The sequence below is a fragment of the Vigna unguiculata genome, chromosome 8 (assembly GCF_004118075.2).
Source record: "Vigna unguiculata cultivar IT97K-499-35 chromosome 8, ASM411807v1, whole genome shotgun sequence".
NCBI lineage: Eukaryota > Viridiplantae > Streptophyta > Magnoliopsida > Fabales > Fabaceae > Vigna > Vigna unguiculata.
Window position 1 is genome coordinate 25,889,656 of NC_040286.1, and position 18,503 is coordinate 25,908,158.

Genomic DNA, 18,503 nt, shown 5'->3' on the forward strand with positions numbered 1-18,503 from the left:
GATTACGAATAAAGGCTTTCGTGCTCTTGTGATTTGAAAGAGACACTTGCATGAATTGTTGGAGTGTCTCTTCCAACTTTGTTTGCCTTTCGTACAAGGAGGGTTGTTGTTGTTGTTGCTTATTGGATGGTCTAGTTATCCCATGCTAGGATGAGACTTCCATCCTTGATTGAAAATTTTGTAGTTTCCTTGGCAGTTTTTGATTTCCCATGTAATTGACATCCTCTTGTGGTTGACTTTGCACAACCCATTGCCCATTTGCATGATCTTCTTCATATAAAACACAACTTTGCATCAGTTGTTGGTGTTGCACTTAGGAAGCATTTTGGATTTCTTGTGGCAATGACGATAACTTCTTCATATGATGTTGGATTATCTTATTCCACTGGACATTTAGATAGCAAGCTATCTAGATGTGAAGGTTCCTTCCCAAGGTCCTAGAGAAGAGAATAATGGATTAATTCAAAACAAACAAGAGTGGACAACACATAAAAAAGAGTAAAACCCAAGTCACACAGGCAAATGAAGAAGAAAACTTAAAATGGAAAGGAAAAGAATGATAAAAATGTGAGAAGCACATCACTACAAGGCTAGGCTAGAAGAAGTCATGGGAACCTTGAAGATGAGTGGATGTGTGCCGCCACTTGAATCAAGATTCAAGACAAGGCTTAAAAGCATTCACTCCCTAGGGAGGAAGACTCTCACAATGGTTGATACACAAAGGTGTTTAATTTCTCCAAAATGTTCAACCTTTGTACAAGTGTTAGAGGTCCCCTTAAATAGACAAGTCTAGGGGCCCCTTAGCAAAACAACTAAGTTAAAGGATTACAAAAGAAACCTAACATGTTCTACTAAGTAGGTCATCCTAGGGTGTACCTAGGTGAATTTTCGTCCAAGCCATCTAGGTGGCAAGTCTTCATGGCCAAGGCTCCTAAAGGAGGGTTCTAGAACTTTCTAGAAGTCTTGGTGTCCAAGGCATGTGGGTCGCCCCTTTCTAGGGTCTTCTAGAAAGTCTTGTTCCTTCTCTCTCTTCCTTAGGACGCCAATTGTCTCCTATGTGGTCCTCCTCCTTTCTTATTCCTACAAAAGCAAATTAAGAAATTTATTAGCATGTTGGTTTAAGGTTAAGCTAATCTTGGGTCAACAAGTCAACCCTTAAGTCAAGGTCAACCACAACAAACTTCAAGAAATTAAAATTAAAGAAATGCAAAATAAAGATAGAGAGGATAATGACTTCCCTTTTTTCATGCTCCTAGTGATCCTCCTAGGGTTGGCCTCCTTGGAACTTGATGAGATGGTCACATCTTCATCATCATAAGTGCCTCCATCTATTTTTTCATTAGCATGTTTTAAGTTAACATGAGTCTGGAGCTATAATACTCTCTTCTTCTGAAGTTGTTTGTGCTTATTTTGCACCTCATAATTATTAGAAGCCATGTTTTCGATCAATGTTTTGGCTTGTGCAAGTGTTTTGGATTTGATAATACCTCCAGTTGAGGAATCCAACATCAACTTAGTTTGTGCTCTAAGTCCTCTTAAAAAGATGTTAATTTGGGTTAGATCATTAAATCCATGCATTGGCTTCTTCCTCAACAACCCCTTTAATCGTTCCCATGTTTGGCTCAAGGATTCTTCATAGTCTTGTTGGAATGATGTTATCTCCTGCCTTCCCTGATTTTCAGGGAAAGAGTGCAGCCATACCTTTGCATTCCTTGTCAAAGAAAAAGGAAACAAACTCAAGCGAATAACATTATCAGGTACCTTGTTGATTTTCACCATGTTGCAAATTTCCAGAAACATGGCCAAGTGATTATATGGGTTTTCATGTTATAACCCGTCAAATTGATTACTCTACACTAAATGTATACATGCAGGTTTCATCTCCATATTTGGTTTAGTTATGGTTGGCCTAGCATTGTTATTAAAATTGAGTGGACCTATGAATGTGGCACAATCTCCCAAAGTACGTTGTACTTCACCTGTTCCGGCCATATCCACCTCTTTGTAATGATCTGATGGTTGGATATGTGCATGATAAGAGAAATCTTGTGTACTTTCTACAATTATAAGGGAATCTTCTTGTGCTTCCTTAAATAGTCTTCTCTTGATATTGTTGTTTCTTTAAGTTGTTCTTTCAATCTTTTGGACCGTAGAGTAGTTGATTAGCTGAAACCTTGCATCTCATGGATAATGAAGAAAACTAGAAAGGCGCATTAAACTATATAGAATAATAAAGACAGTGTAGAACAATAAAGCCATTTTTTCTTAAATAAATAAAATAAATAAATAAAACCTAAATCAGTAAACAAACACAATTAAACTAAACCAAACTTTAGTCCTCGACAACAATGCCAAAAGCTTGTTACGTGATTGGAAGGTGTACCAAATCACACAAATAATACAGTGGACAAGTCCAGATATCATACCAAATGTTTATCTTTTCCACTTTTATTGAATAAAACCTGAAATATTAAAAAGAAACTCAAAGGTAAAATAACAATAAAACATTAAAATAAATAAAATAAAAACATGATAATGCCCATTACTAAGAGAAAAAAAGAAAAAGAGAGAAGAGAAAGAAAATAGAAAGAAACAAGAGAGTATTCTGAAATAATATTAAAAGCACATTCTAATTGACCTCATTTTGTCTTGTTTTCTAGGAAAGAATTGTTTATCAAGGAACAATGGCTTCAACAATGGACTGAAGAAAGAGTTACAACAAAGGAAGATACAAGCTTCAAACTGATAAACTTGTATTTGATAATATACTTATTTGTTTGTAAATTACTTTCAATATTCAAAATCATTATTTTAGTTTGGACACAAGCTTAGAAATATCTACACATGACTTAGTTTTTTTTATCTAGTTTCAACCAACCTATGGGTAAAGATGCAAGTTTGGGAAAATATACACATGAGTTAGTTTATTCTATATTCCCAACAAACCAATGGATAGCCAAAGTCGTACTTATAATTTGGTTATTAATCGACACAATATCATTTGTTCTTATATTATCATTTGAAGTACCTATGATCATTATATTTTTACTTTAAAATTGTTTGATGTTTGTTACAAGTGGGTATTTGACCTTGGAGTTAGACCTCGATAATCTTTAATAATAAGATATTGGCTTCTTCCAGAATTTAAATCTCATTGTCATATAATATCTACTTTTTGATTATTTTAGTATTGTGTCTTTTCATTTATGTTGGTGTACATTGTAAGATCTTCTAGAATTTTGGTCAAATTCTCTCCAAATGGGTGAGCTACTTCTATGATGAAGGCTTGATCCCTACCAAGGATGATGGCCCATGACACATGCTTAGAAGAAAGGAAGTTCCTTGATCCGTTCCTTTGCTTTTATTTTCCTTAGTTTGAATTCCCTAAAGTTGGCTTAGTTAACTTTTCTTAGTGGACTTGTTGACCTTGGTCTAAGGTTGACTTGTTGACTCAAGATTAGCTTAACCTAAGCCAACATGCTAATCTATTTTAACTTGTTTTGTAGGTTCATTATTATGTGACACATGGAGAGACAAATGGCGCATTTTTATATGGCTTTTGGAGAGCACATGTGGAGGAGAGAGAAGGAGCAAAGCTTTCCAAAAACATCTAGAAAGGATGACCACATGTCTTGGCCACCAAGAAGTCTAGAAACATTTAGAAGGAGCATCACCTTACCTTGGCCAAGAAAGCTTCTAGAATGTGTCCATGTACTCCTTTGTTGACCTACTTTCTAGACTCTAAGTTTTGTTATTTGCATTATCATCCTTTTTAGAACTTTGTGCTTTTGCTTAGAGACCCCTAAACACTTCTATATAAGGGGTCCTCTAACACTTGTAAAAGAGGTTGAACATTTTGGAGAAATTATACACCTTTGTCTTTCAACTATTTGTGAGATTTTTCCTCCTTATCTTGGGTCTAGACTTAAGTGGCGGCACACATCCACTCATCTTCAAGGTTGACATGGCTTCTAGCCTAGCCTTGTAGTAGCGTGGTTCTTACATTTTTACCATTCCTTTCCTTTCTATTTTATGCTTTCTTCTTCCTTTGTGTGTGTCTCGAGTTTTACTCTTTTTATGTGTTTTCCATTCTTAATTGTTTTTAATCAATCCATCATTTTCTCTTAAGCCTTGTGAAAGGAACCTTCACATCTAGATATCATTCTATCTTAATGTCTAGTAGGGATTTTACTTAGCTTTCTTAATCAACTCACACCATATACATTAATCTTAAAAAGGAACAAGATAATCCTACATCATTCTAACACTACCAAACCTGAGGGAAAAGAATATTCAAGTGACACAAATTTGAGGATAAATTTTCTACAAAAAGGATGACATGATAGAGGACTATCTCTTAATTCAATACAAAGGTAAATGAATCTTCAGGTTACACAAAATTGAGGACAATTTCGCTTTAGGTAGGAAGGTATGATAGAGGACTATCCTAGACATATATAAGAACTTGAAAAGGAATTGTCGCAACCTAAATCGCTATCGGATATAGCTAACTCGAAAAAATAAAATAAAATAAACTTTTGAAAGTCGCCATCATAGTTTATTATGGAAAACTATAGAAAAACTGTAAAATAAAACATGTGGTCTAAAAAAATCGAATTTTAAATCTAGAGTCGGTTACGACATAGGGAAGGTATTAGCACCCTACACCACCCGCTCAAAAGTGGTACCTTTAATTAGATATACCAAGATGATGTGGTTTTCAAGATGTTTAATTTCCCAAAAATAATAAGAAAATAATATAGAAAAGAAACAATTTTTTTTTTATTTTAAAGGGTCCAACAAGGATAATTCCTCGCTCATATGAATCTCTATTCGTAATAGAGAATCAATGTTACATAGTTCTTTTTATAAAAATTTGTGAAAGTGTGCCGGTAGGAGCTGGACATGAATGAAAGGGAATGCTAGTGAAAATTGGACTTAAATGAATGAGTGTTGATATTTTTATTTTGAAATTTTTATAATAAGGTTTTTAGAATTTTTAATAGAATGAAAGGTACCGAGTACTAGAACGATGCGGACGATCACACAAGTACTCAGACTTTTATTATGGAGATATTAGATGACAAACAACCATACAAATATTCCAAAAACTATTTTTAAAGGTCGAGGTAAATATTCGATTATTAAACGATCGGATGATCGTACAAATACTCAAACTTTTATTATGGGGATGTTAGATGAAAGACGATCATACAACATCCCAAAAACTTGTCTTTGAAAAAAAAAATCGGATAACAAGATTGGATACCAGACGATGTGGATGACCATACGGATATCCAACCTTTCAAAATTTAAACGTATGAAATTAAAAAAATGAGAAGGGAAGAGAAACATTATATTTAAATATTAGCAAATTTTTATAAGTAGACTTTAAACTACTTTATATTGCTACCAAAATGCAATTAGGTCTATTTATGCACAAGTACCAATTAATTATAAAGTCAAACCTGATAACCATATACGCTCCTATTTCAAACTAACATATAAAGGCCATGCAATTTCATCCAACCATTATTATATTTTCTAAACAAAAACATGAGTCCCATCTAATCATCATCAAAATCAATAGTGTATTAAAAGCCCATGCATTCCATTTCAATTTATCACATGAATAAACTAACACTTGCGAATATAAAGTACATCATAGTATATTTCATTGTTTCAAAGTAGCACATTAATTCTACCAAACGAAATGGGCTTGAGACAAAATTAAGTTATGGTTTTAAATGCAACTAAAAAGTATCAAGACTTTACGAACCATATTTCCCAAACACTTGCACTTGTGATTCCTGTTTCAATTTAGATGCCTTGTCTCCAACCACACTTGATAATAAAACATTTGTCATTGGATTTCAAATCAATCTATTACATTATCACAATTCAAACATAAACTCAATAAAGCAAATTCAAACAAAATCAGAGTAACCAATTATGTTCCCCGTCAACAATCCAACTCCAATCAAAATGTCAATACAAAAAGTAGATTCAAATAAGATTATCCGAGATGACAGTTATCAACAAAACAAAACATAAATGGCACAATTTGATCCGCAATTAAACATCAGCACTCAATCATACCAACAAAATTACATAGTCACTTCAGCAATTAATTCAAGTATCTCTAATTTAGTTTCCAAATAACAATAATCATCGTAGGGGCCAAAACTCCACCGTTATCTTCATATTAGAAAACGAAACTCAGATTTGTACAAGCTCAACCACAATGTTCAATACATTTAACCCTAAACTGAGCCGACTGAAACCCAAAATCATAAAGTGCAAGCATAGGTTATACAATTTTTCAACCAAAACAACTCGAATGTTCACTCAAAGTTAATCAATAAACCTACAACTGCAATACAATCTCATCAGGTTCAAGATACAATCAATTTGGATGCCAATCAACTTCAACTGATGAATTCAAATAATAATCGAAACAGATAAGAAGGGAGAATAGGAGATGGACCTCTCGGCTGACAACCTTCACGCCTCGCAGTGCCTCTAGTTCCCGTTGCCGGAAATCCAAGCTTGGCGCAAGCAATGGTGGTGTGAAGTGTGAAAGAGTGGAGAAGGTGAGCCCCGGTTTCGTTTACAGTTGGTGCGTGAAAGGATTGGGGCAAAAAATGAAACAATGGTGGTTTAGGCCATGAGGTGAATATCAGAGAGTGAATGTTTCCTTCCTTTTTCTTTTTTCTTTTAGAGAAGAGAGTTGTCGCCTGTTTTTCGTGTGTGTCCTCTTTTGTGTGTAGTGGTTTTGTGATTAAGTGAGTGTGAACAGTGAGGTGTGTTTCGTGTACGGTGTGTGTGAAAAAACCGTGAGTGTGTGGGTGAGTGAGGTGAGTGAATTTTGAGTGTGTGCGTCAGTGAGGGGAGCGTGAATTGTGAGTGTGTGCGTCAGTAAGGTGAGTGAATTAGTGAATACCGAGTGGTGAGTGATTTAGTGTGTGAGTGAATTATTGTGTAAGTTGGGTGGGAGTGGGATGCCACGTGGCATCTAGAGAATGGTGAGAGTTTTGGGGTGTAAAAGAAGAAAAAGTGAGGGGTGTGGGTAGAGAGAGAAGTGAGTGATCGGTTTGTTTTTAGAAAAGAAAGAGGGTGGTAAGAATCGAGAAAAATAGGATGTGTGTTGTAGTAAAAAAATGGATGGCTATGATTTTCAATTTTTAATTAACTAATTAATTAATTAATTAATTTTAAAAATCTTAGTTTTCTTTTTTACAAACTTTATTTCAATCATCTTTGTTTATCCATTATTATTTTTTTCTATTTTTTTAATTTTTAAAAAATACATTTTATTTGTTCTAACGAAATCGGGTGTTGACAAGAACCATGGCAATTTAAGGGACCTGTTCCTGCAGAGAACAAATAAGTTAGGCACAAGCGTCACATTACCATGTAGTCCGCTATCTCTTCGATTGACCTCTTCCTGGTTGATACATGTCAGCTTGAACCCAAGAGGGGTTACCTGCAGAAGATTCTCCGAAGCTCAAGTAAGTCAAAGCTCTCAGGGAGTCAAATCAGTGATTATTGAATGTGTACCTTTAATTGCTAGGGTCCACGTGTATTTATAGAGCATTAATAATGTCTGACCATCTCATGGGCTGGGCCTTGACTTGGGCTCTAACTTGGGCTGTGAGTGGGCTTGGGTCCTAACCCAGGCCCTTAAGGTTTATTGAACGCGGGGGCTTCTATTATGCTGAGTTCATTGGAGTGGTCGGCCTAGGTTCTAATCTTACCGGATATGTTGGAATAGTCGGTCTAGGCCGGCTACTTGTCTTGATAGCTTATGTTTGTGATATGAGATGCAGGTTGTTCCTTTAGATGTTTAGTTTAGGTTAAAACCGGTACAAGTTTAGGCTAACTCGACCTAGGCTGGGAACTTGGCTACCTTGATATACACATTGTCTACTTATTTGGTCGAATTTGGCTAGGTGTGGTACACCAGTCCCCTAGCCTTGTCCGATATGAGTTGTTGGTCAAGGGTGATATGTGTTGGTTGTGTTGGTATGCTAGCGAAACCGGCTAGGTGTGATACAGGACCTATCACAAGGTCAAAAAGTCAAAGGATGGAAGAACAAATATCTTTAAGCATCATGATGATACAAGAAGTTGAAAGTCCCCAAAACCTGAAGATCATAGCTTGTGGTTCACTTTTAGAATATAATTGTGAATTTTACGTTCGGTGGGCGAACATTAGTCACTAAGCAAACATTTTTTAGAATTGTAATTGTCTCTATGTGACTTGGATCGCTAAGCGAATGCTCAATGGATGAATCATCCTTTGCTGGGCGACAAGACGCGTTTTAAATTCCTTTTTTATTTTCTTAAGTTCATTGTCGGGCCTTTATTGTTGAGCATATCCTTAGAGTCCTAGGCAAGTCTATTTGTTCACATTTTCATAACTTTTGTAAGCACTTTAGTCATTAATGAAATTGTTTCTTTATGAGAGGGCTCTCTTAGTTTTGGATTAGAACTTTAGATTTTTATCAGAGATTAAAAACTTTGTGTGAAACTACCTTTAGACTTGTCAATCTTGATCGTGGCGTTTTGACTTATCAATCCTGGATTGGATTGTTGTGTTTTGACTTATCAATCTTGGATTGAATTGTGGTGTCTTGACTTATCTATCTTTAATTGTGGCGTCTATCCTTTGATTCTTATCAAAGAGGGACCTCTTTGTGGCCAATCTTCCTTTACCTATCAATCTAATAAATTATGGCGCATTCCGTCTTTGTCTTATTTCGAGTTCTTTTTTATTTATTTTATAGAAGAAATTCAAAGTCAGAAAATATCGTCTTTTTTTCGGTTAGGATCGTATCAAATAAGAATAGCTACTAAATTTGAGACAAATAAGCTTTTACAAGCTAGGTTTGTTAAGGAGGCACGATACACATGGTTGGCTAATGTTGTGTTGGTAAAGAAAGCCAGTGAAACATGACGGATATGTGTGGATTACACAAAATTGAATAAGGTGTGCCCTAAGGACGCCTACCTTTTACTTGACATTGAATGGCTAGGGGATGGATCAGCCAACCAAAATGTGCTAAATTTCTTGGACGCTTGCTCGGGGTATGATCGAATTCCAATTGCTGAAGATGATAAGTTGAAGATCGTCTTCATCCCGGAAGAGGCCAACTACCATTACAAGGTCATGCCTTTTGGACTAAAAATGTTGGGGTGACATACCAAAGGCTCGAGGATAGGGTGTTCAAGCACCTAATCAGTAAAAGTGTTGAAGTTTATGTCGATGATATGGTGGTAAAGTCCCCCACCCCGACCCAGCATTCCAAAGATTTGTCTAATGTATTCTCGACCCTACGAGAGTACAACCTATGCCTTAATTTGAAGAAATGTGTGTTTCGAGTAGACAAAGGCAAGTTCCTATGGTTCATGTTGACACATAGAGGCATTAAGTTGAACCACGAAAAGTGTCAGATTGTATTTAGCATGAGGAGCCTAAAGAATGTAAAGGAAGTTTAGTGTCTCATACAAAGGTTAATGACCATTTCCCATTTCCTCCCATGACCAGTTGATAAAATTAGGCTCATGATAAATTTTCTTAAGAAGTATTCAAAGTTCACTTCGAGTCGATTATGCCGACTACGTCCTATGTGAATTACAACAAGGTATCTTTGGGTATAATTCTTATGTGAGAACGATGGTGGCACAAGTCCTTCGAGTCAATTACTTATAGTCAACTATGGAGGCGAACTGTGGTGAGTATATTAAGAAGTGTATACCTTGATAGAAGTATGACAATGTCATACACGACAAGCAAGAAGAGCTACACCATATCATCTCTCCATGACCTTTTGCAAAGTACGAGATGGACATACTAGGCCCTTTTACTTTAAGGAAGGGTCAAGTCAAGGTTTTATTGGTCAGTGTTCACTATTTCACTAAATGGATTTTGGCCTACCCTTTGGCAACTATCACCGCTCAGCATGTACAAAATTTTGCCATCACTATCTTTTCAATTGCCTTAGTGGTCGTTTTTTCATCCACATCCAACATATGACCTCCGAAGATGTCCTTGTTCACATCAAACTATGTATCCTTGGTCGAAACTTCTTAATACAAGAACTCGACCTACCTCAAATCCTTGTTGAAGTCGTTCGTGTGCTCTGTTATGATATACTTTTGCAGCCCAACCAAGTAAGCCTCGAGTCTTTCCTGAGGCTCCCTGTCATCGTCAATGGCCTTCTTCAAATCGTCAATCCCTTTCTTTAGCTTTTTCCCTTTATTCTTAGTCTTCTTCTCCAAATCCAGACACCTGGTCTTCCATGCCCCCAATTTTTTCTCTTTATCCTCCAAAGCCTTCTTCTCCTTAGCTCATGCCTCCTTAGAATCATTAAACTACTTCTACAAGATGGCCAAGTCCTCAACCATAATTTTTTTCTATCCAACCACCATTTCCTTCTATAGCAAGTTCGCTATCCTCTAGTCGAGCATCAACGATCGACCCCCCAATAGCGCACGAACAATAGTGGCCAACTTAACCTCCTATACCATTTTCAGTTCACTTTCATTCAAGCATATATGTACGCGTTTGTGCATGGTGATGAGTGGGCTCTCCAAAACATCAAGTCGTTAGCTCTGTTCCTCGAAGTGAAACCACCACCTTGTCCAAGAAGCTTAGCCCTTAATCTTTCCCAATGCCTCATTGTGTTGAGGGCACAAATCTTCTTTTTCTTTTTCTTTTTCTCAAGCTTAGATGTGTCCACTATCGGACCAGATGAGTTCATCTTCTATATTGGAGTCCTTGAAAAGATGACGAAGCCTCCATGGCATGGATGAGACACACAAAAGCAAAGTACAAGAAGTTGAAAGGATTAAGATTGGTTCAATTTAGCGAAGCTCCTAGAGAGAGGTGGGGTCAACTCTTATGGAAATAGGCTAGAGTAAACTAGAGAGGAGTTTACTCTAAGGTGAGCTTAAAAGAGAGGTTGAGCACATAATTGGGCTGCATTTTATTACTCAAATTCAAGCTAATATTACATGAAGTAAGCTCCTCAATTTATAGGAGAAAAGTAGAGCTAGGAGTCTCTAAAAATAAGAGCGAAAATTGGTGCTGGAAAGTTGAATTTTGGAGTCAAAAGGAGCATGTGGGAGGTATGACTGGCAACCTAAGCAAGTTACCCTTTCCTTGCATAGAGGTGCTAGCTACAAGCTTGGTAAGCAAGTTATGCGCATGAAGGATCTAGAATCCTTGGTGAAATGCGCTCCACCAAAGGCCCAAAGTTTAGGCTAGACTCTTTTTTTGGTCCAGAATGCTTCTAAAGCCCAATTTCCTCCAAAGCCTAATACATGGCCCAATGAAAACCTTATTGTACTGGGCCTAGAATACAAAGCTCAAAATTAACTCCTAATGTAATATTTACAAAGATAGAAACTTAGGCTAGGTTTTCAATCCCACTTAGCCTAACTAAACATCAACTTAGGCCTTGGATGCTTAGAGGAGGCCCAATCTTCTTATATCCTCCTAGCCATAGCTCTTGTTCTAGGTCCCTTGGCTAAGGTATTTCATCAGGACCTGTCAAATTATGCATAGAGTCTCTGACCTCCTAGAAATGAAAAAGGCACTTTGGTGACAGGGACAGATAAAGTCTCTAACATACTAACCTAAATGCCTAAAGACAATCACAAGTTTTAGGATGGATTTGTGTTGGCGCAACAATTAGAATACGAAGAATACCCATGGGGAACTTGTCAAATAGTAATCAAATGTAAAGCTATGGGAATAAAAACATATATACATAAATGAATTCCTCATCATACCATTCCCGGGCATGACAAACATTGTCTACAACACCCACCCTCTTCAATGATACATATAGTATTCATCCAAGATTTGAAGATCCTTAACCACCTAAACACATAAAATTTTTTCCTTACCATAGAGTCTACCCATTCATACCCACATCGTGATCCATCTACTCTCGTTGTGGCTACTACTTTCACTATCCAACCCCTCCCCGAAACCCATATTTAAACTGTTATGTGACATACCTTTTAGTAATCAAAACTTATAAGACAATTCTTTAACAATGATATCCACAATAAAGCAAATTTCTCAAGCATTTGGTACTTGATTAAGGCAAATGAGCCTCCTATATATAACAAACCTTCGTGACATTCATCTTCCCACCTCTTCTCCTCAACTATCAGATCTCTTTAGATTTGAAGACCAAGGTCACGACTCTGCACCTTCCCAATCCTATGTCATTTCTCTGCCAATAGTAGCTCATTGCCCCTTCACCTCCCTCACCGCATCTAATCTATCACTTAATCTTTATAACCTCTTCACTAAACTTTTTTAGGTTGGAGGCTACTATACCTATAAGGCCACAATGCTAAAGAAATAGAAATTTTCTTTACAAACAAACCGAGCATTGAGTATCGGGCACCATGATCAACAAGTTAAGACCCGGATACTGACATTGTGATCAACAATTCATGAATAAGAAATTGACTAGTGACGCTTGACACCACAAAACTCTTAGAAAGCCTTCAACACGTGTAATGTTAAAGATAGGGGGCTAGTGTACTATACATGACTAAGTCACCCCTGGACTAGGAAAGAATTACCCCTAACCGAGTACATGTCGGCTTAATGAGCCGACATGTATTTGGTCCCTCATTATCCGACTAGGATGACACTAACCTAATTGAATTGGCCACAATGACATACAACCAACCACAGGTAATTAGGCCTCGTTGCCCACACTCATCCAAGTAAGGGCCCATAAATATTAATATAAATTGCACTTCACACGAGGTAAATTAATTACGTTTTCATTAATCACTACATTTATTACTTACTGACGCATTGGGCTAACTTGAGCGTTAGACTATCTTCTACCGGCACAACCCTTACTTGGTGTAAGGAGGATAAGTACCTAAAAGAAGAACAATTACCTTTGGAGTTGAAGGTTTGAAAGTTTAAAGTGCTTTAGAGCTCCGCAAGATATATTCAGCTTTGTAAGAAGATTTTGGATTGCAGAATTATTAACTAGGTTAGAGTTTAACTATTTGGTGGATAATGGAGATGAAACCTCTAATGAAATAAGCAATGAACAGTTCTGGTATTAATTGCTTCAGACGAAAGGAGTTTCTCAAAGCTAAAGATAATAAAAATTTGTTTAAGATCAACAATATCTAAACAAAGATTAAACGAATTAGCATTATTGTCTATTTAAAAATAAATATTAAATAAAATTAATCATGAAAATTTAATAGATAATTTTGCATAATAAAAACTCAAAAAATTAATTTTAAATAAAAGGTCTCATTCTTAAGTTTGTTTAGACATCCCAAACTCTTGAGGTATGATGATAGGAGAAGTTGCAATAAATAATATGAACAACTAAAGTAAATTGTAGAGTAAAGTTTCCAAGAAAAGTAAAGAAACTTGTAACATATATCAAAGAAAGTGGTGACCCAAATTGCAACAACGGTAATATTTCATATTACTTTAACACTTATCATGAATGAAATTTACATATTTCTTTGCAAAACAAACCCCTTTTACTTTAAATTATAAAATAAGGAATAAAAAAGTAAAAAAACAATAAAACTAAAGTGTTTGTGATTTTTTTTAGACATTTTAATGGAATTTAGGCTTATGGCATTGAGTCCTAAAGATGACATTCAACATGGAAAGATGATTTAGCAAAGATTCAAATGTAAGTCATGCAATTGAGCAACGACATTGGTGTTAATCCTCAAAGAAGAAACTTTCACTGCAAAGAAATCTCAAGCACCAGAATTGGCAGTTAAGCTTCAGAGGAAGGAAGGAAAGCTCCATTGTTGACCATCATACCAAAGGTTAAGCCAAAATAAAACCCACCTAGGAGAAAGCATTAAGACCTGACAATTTCTATAAAAAATAGAGTTTTGCTCTCTTATTTTAGACACTTTTGTAATAGATGTTAGGAGAACCATGAGAGAAGGATAGCAACTTCAATTGCTTGTACTTGAATTTATTATCCTGAACAACTACATTCTCTCTTGTTGGGATTGAATGTAACTTCTCTAATTCTTTACATTGTTATTGATTCCAAAATATGTTATGTTCTTACTTTACGTATTAGTTATTTGATTTATGCATATCGCTTTGATGACTTAATCACTCATTTTACCTCATCAACTTAAATTGAGTGAAAACTAGTTTATGTTTAGATTCAATCAAATTTTTTAATGTTGCTATATTCTAGGAATAAATCTATCTATTTTAGCTAAATATAGAGCCCTATTCTTAATGGTAGGAGTCACTTAATCAGGGGTTGGGGAATCACACTAAGTTCAATAACCTTAGGTCCTAAATGCCAAAAATGGATTTAGGATTACAATAAAGAGCACTTTTTTCAAGAACATTAAACTAATGAACGTAACTTATAAACGAGTAGATAACAATGCAGTAGAAGATTAGCCAAGTTCAATCTCAACATTCTTATCAACATCAACTACTTTATTCCTTAAGCAATTATCTGCTTTCAAATCTGTCAACTCTTATTGTTGTTTCAATACAAATAAATAAATCATAGGTTATTGTTTTATTCAAAACAAATTCTAATGGGTATGATCTTGTTGTGCTACAATTGAACTCAGTGCACTTATTGGATAAATTAGATTCGTATTGGATCATCAACAAGGTTTTGGTGTCGTTGTCCAAGATTTGCGATAAGACAATGATACAATCCTAACAGGAAAGATGACGATCTTTTCTAACTTCGGATTTCTTCTGTAATGAAACAATTAAAATAAGAATCAAGAAAGCAAAAAAAGACAAAGATGAAATACGTCACAATCTAGTAGATTAATAAACAAAGGAAGATTCACCACAAAGAGGTCCCTCTTTGATAAGAACCCAAACAAAAGGATAGACCCCAAAATCAAAACAAGATAAGTCTAAATGCCACAATCCAATCCAAGATTGATAAGTCATATAAGACCCAGGAAAAATAATTATGTTTTCAAGGTGGTATGGGATGTTAGGAGTATTAATTAAATTAATAAAAATATGATCTTATAGAAGTGAAGTGTAGCATAGTTGGTTAAAGCCTTAGCTATAGATTGGTGGCCATTGGTGGTCATGGGTTTGATTCCTGATGTGTGCATTTGGAGTGTTTATATCTTAAGTATTATTTTTATAATTGTTTTGGAAGTGTTTATGTGAGAAATGGGAGTGAGTTATATTTTATAATTTTTTATAATTTATTTGAAGTGCATCATTTGTGCAAATATTAATTGTAATGTTTGTGGTGCATGTGGTTGACAACACAAAGGTGGTAGTTAGTGTGGTTTGAAGTGTTTCTTGGAAGATGGTGATAGTGTGTTTAAACCTTGGTTAGAGCAAAATGCATACATATTGGTTTTCTTTTTGGTATTTTTGTGGTGCTCTTAGGAAGGTGAAAAGTTGAAGGCAAATTCTTCGAATCTAGTCACAGTCCCATAATAGATCTTTAAGGTAAATTAAGTGGATTAAGTGGCAGAATTAAGTGAGGAGCTAAAGTAGCAAGAATTAACATGGACATTAAGGAAAATAAGAGAAAACAAAGGTTTATTTTAACGTTGGGTTTAGAGAAAAATAGGGTTGTGTGTGAAATTTTCAACGTTAAGTGGGAAGAGCAAAGGTTGTATGTGAAATTTTCAATTGAGAATAAGAGAACTTTTGTTTTAGGAATTCCAAATAAGAGGAGTTAACCCTTTTAATTTTATTTTTATTTTGTGTTTATGTATGGAGAATTGGTTGCATTTAAAGTATAGAATTATAAAGGGGTATTTTCTTTCGTAGTGATATGATAAAAAGGTTTTTTTTTTATGGTTAAATTCATGGTGGTTGTATGAAATGTATTTTTTGGAATAAATGTTGCAGTGTAAGGAAATATATTTTTGTGTCTATAATTGTTGTCATGTTTATTGGTGAAAATGACAGAAGATGGGGAAGTGATTATTGGTCTATTATCTTTTGTTGCAATAATGCTGGAATTTTAGCTTTGCGATTGGCATCTTTTTCTTTATTTTTTATCATTCCTATTCATGGCCTTGGGGTATCATTCATATGTAAAGAAATTGGATTTGTTATTATGAGTTGGTTGCTTTGGAGAATTGTTTTTATTTGGAAAGAAGAAAACTGAGTTGGAAATTTTTCGATGGCGGAATTTGCATAAGAGGTAAGTTGAGTTGATCCTTGTTCATGTTCATGTATGCAACAAGTTGTGATCATGGTTATTTTGGTATGTAATATTTGTTGTACTGTTGATGCTTCAGGATTTGATATTTTAGTGTTATGAATATGAAATTGGAAGTAATTGGTGATGGAATTATGTGCCAATTGGTAAGTGCAGACTGTTATAGTGCAATATGGGTATAGGGTGCGAAAGATTTTGGTAAGTTTAATTAATAGGCACCTTGTAAGTATAGGTAATATTGTTCCTGTGGTTTTAAGAATTGATAAAGGATGTGTATATATTAGTTATTGGTATAAGAATTTTATTGATGTGTATATATGGTACTCAAAGTTAAGTAAAATGGTAATGGGATATTTAGTGTTTGGTTTTGTGCATATTTTGGAGGTTTGATATGTTGAACAAGTACTTTGTGCATGCAAATATGTATTTTCACACTTTTTTTCGTGTTTTGGGCACATATGGTTGTTAGTCGATAGAGTTTTGCGAACCAAACTGGTCGTTGGGACTAGAGGTCATTGGGCGAGTAGCTTGGTTCTGGCTAATAGCAAAATTGCGAGACAAAGTGGTCATTGGGCGACTGAAGTCGCTAGGCGACTACTGTTGTGTTCGTTGGGCGAGAGTAGGTCGTTGGGCGAGCTCTTTTTGCAAGGCTATATGGTCATTGGGTGACTAGTGTTGTTGGGCAACTAGTATGTTGCGTGTTGAGGTTTATTTGGTGTGTTTTGCTTGTTTGGAATGTGTTTGTCGGTCTTGGTATGATTATATATATATATATATATATATATTGCTTGTAAGTCAATGGAAAGTAGGGGAAAGGCCCTTTCCAAGAGGCATTGTTGCGCAGGAAAGGTGGAGCGGTTGGTTATGAGAGAATGTCATATTGTTTGATATTACTTGGGGGTAATATGTTGATGATTGCATTTGTGGTTATAGGAACATGTGACGGGTTGTTATCTTAGTTGAGGTTATGCATAAGTTATGATAATGCAAGGTGAGTTGTATGTCGGTAGTATATTGTTGTATGATGTTTTATCTGGTTAGCTTACCCTTACTTTTGTGTGTTGTTTATATTTGTGTGATTATCATATAACGTGTGTTATACAGGAGCAGATGTTGATGCAGATGCTAGTGAAGATGCATAGTTGCGAGTAGCTCGTGGGAAAGCTTTTGGGAGTTTTTTTGTGAAGCATTTGGAATGTTTTATTTTGAATAAGATGTTATAATTTGATTATTTTTTAGTTTTAAACTTGGAAAATTGTATTAAGTTTCGTTTTAACAACTTGAACTGGTTTGATTATTTTATTAATGCTTTATTTTGGATAATAAAGTTTTATTTGGATGAAAACTTTAGCAAGTGGTTTTTGAGATAAAATGTTTTTAAGTTTCCTATTTTATAGGATGGTATCAGAGTTTTATGTTGAAAGTTTTGGCGGAATAAAATTACACGTGACATCTTGAAAAAGGGGTGTTACAAGTTAAGACGCTACGATCGAGATTAATATAAGTTTAAGATAGATTCACCACAAGTTCTCAACACTTGATAAGAATCTAAAGTTCTAATCCAAGAACCAAGAGAGCCATCTCTTAAAGAAACAATTTCATTAATGACCGCAGCATTACACTATATTTCAAAAGACTTTTCAAAATTTGGTAAAGCTAAGATAAGTGCATGTGTAAGCTTATATTTTAGATTATCAAAAGCATCTTGTTGTTCTTTTTCCCATTTAAAATCCACTTCTTTCTTAAAAATGTCATTTAATGGTGAAGCAATGGTACTAAAATCTTTCACAAATGGCCTATATAAATTAGTCAAACCATGAAAACTTCTTACGCCACTTACATTTTAAGGAGTAGGCCATTCCCGGATAACTTTGACTTTTTCTTCATCAACATGTACTCCTTTAGATGTGACTACAAATCCAAGGAAAACAACTTTATGTGTACAAAAATTACATTTTTCCTTATTAGCATATAGTTTTTCCTTTCAAAGTGATGAGTCATTATTTTCTTCCATTCCACTAGTCTTTGTGTACACATTTGACAATTGTTCAGTGCTTAATTGTCCATTTTTAGAGTTTTTTCATCTGTTGGGCTTTATTGGGTCATTGTTCCGAATTTGGACTAATTTCACATTATTTGGCCTAATTTTCGTTTTTAATTATTTTTAGATATTTGGGTGAAGCAAATTTTGGAGCTTGGACATTAATATTCAGTTGAAGAGAGTTGCCACATCGTTGCCATATCATTTCCACATCATTTCCACGTCATCTGAGTGCATGGGCCAACATC

At 35.3% G+C, this 18,503-nt stretch overlaps 1 long non-coding RNA gene across 1 annotated transcript; it reads right to left on the reverse strand.

Annotated features, from left to right (window-relative positions):
- Positions 1-1,888: 1,888 nt before the first annotated feature.
- LOC114193803 lies at positions 1,889-6,832 on the reverse strand. Its single transcript, XR_003606304.1, has 2 exons — positions 6,488-6,832; positions 1,889-2,462 (listed from the first exon to the last, which is right to left on the reverse strand). It is a non-coding gene; the product is annotated as an uncharacterized LOC114193803 (long non-coding RNA).
- Positions 6,833-18,503: the final 11,671 nt, after the last annotated feature.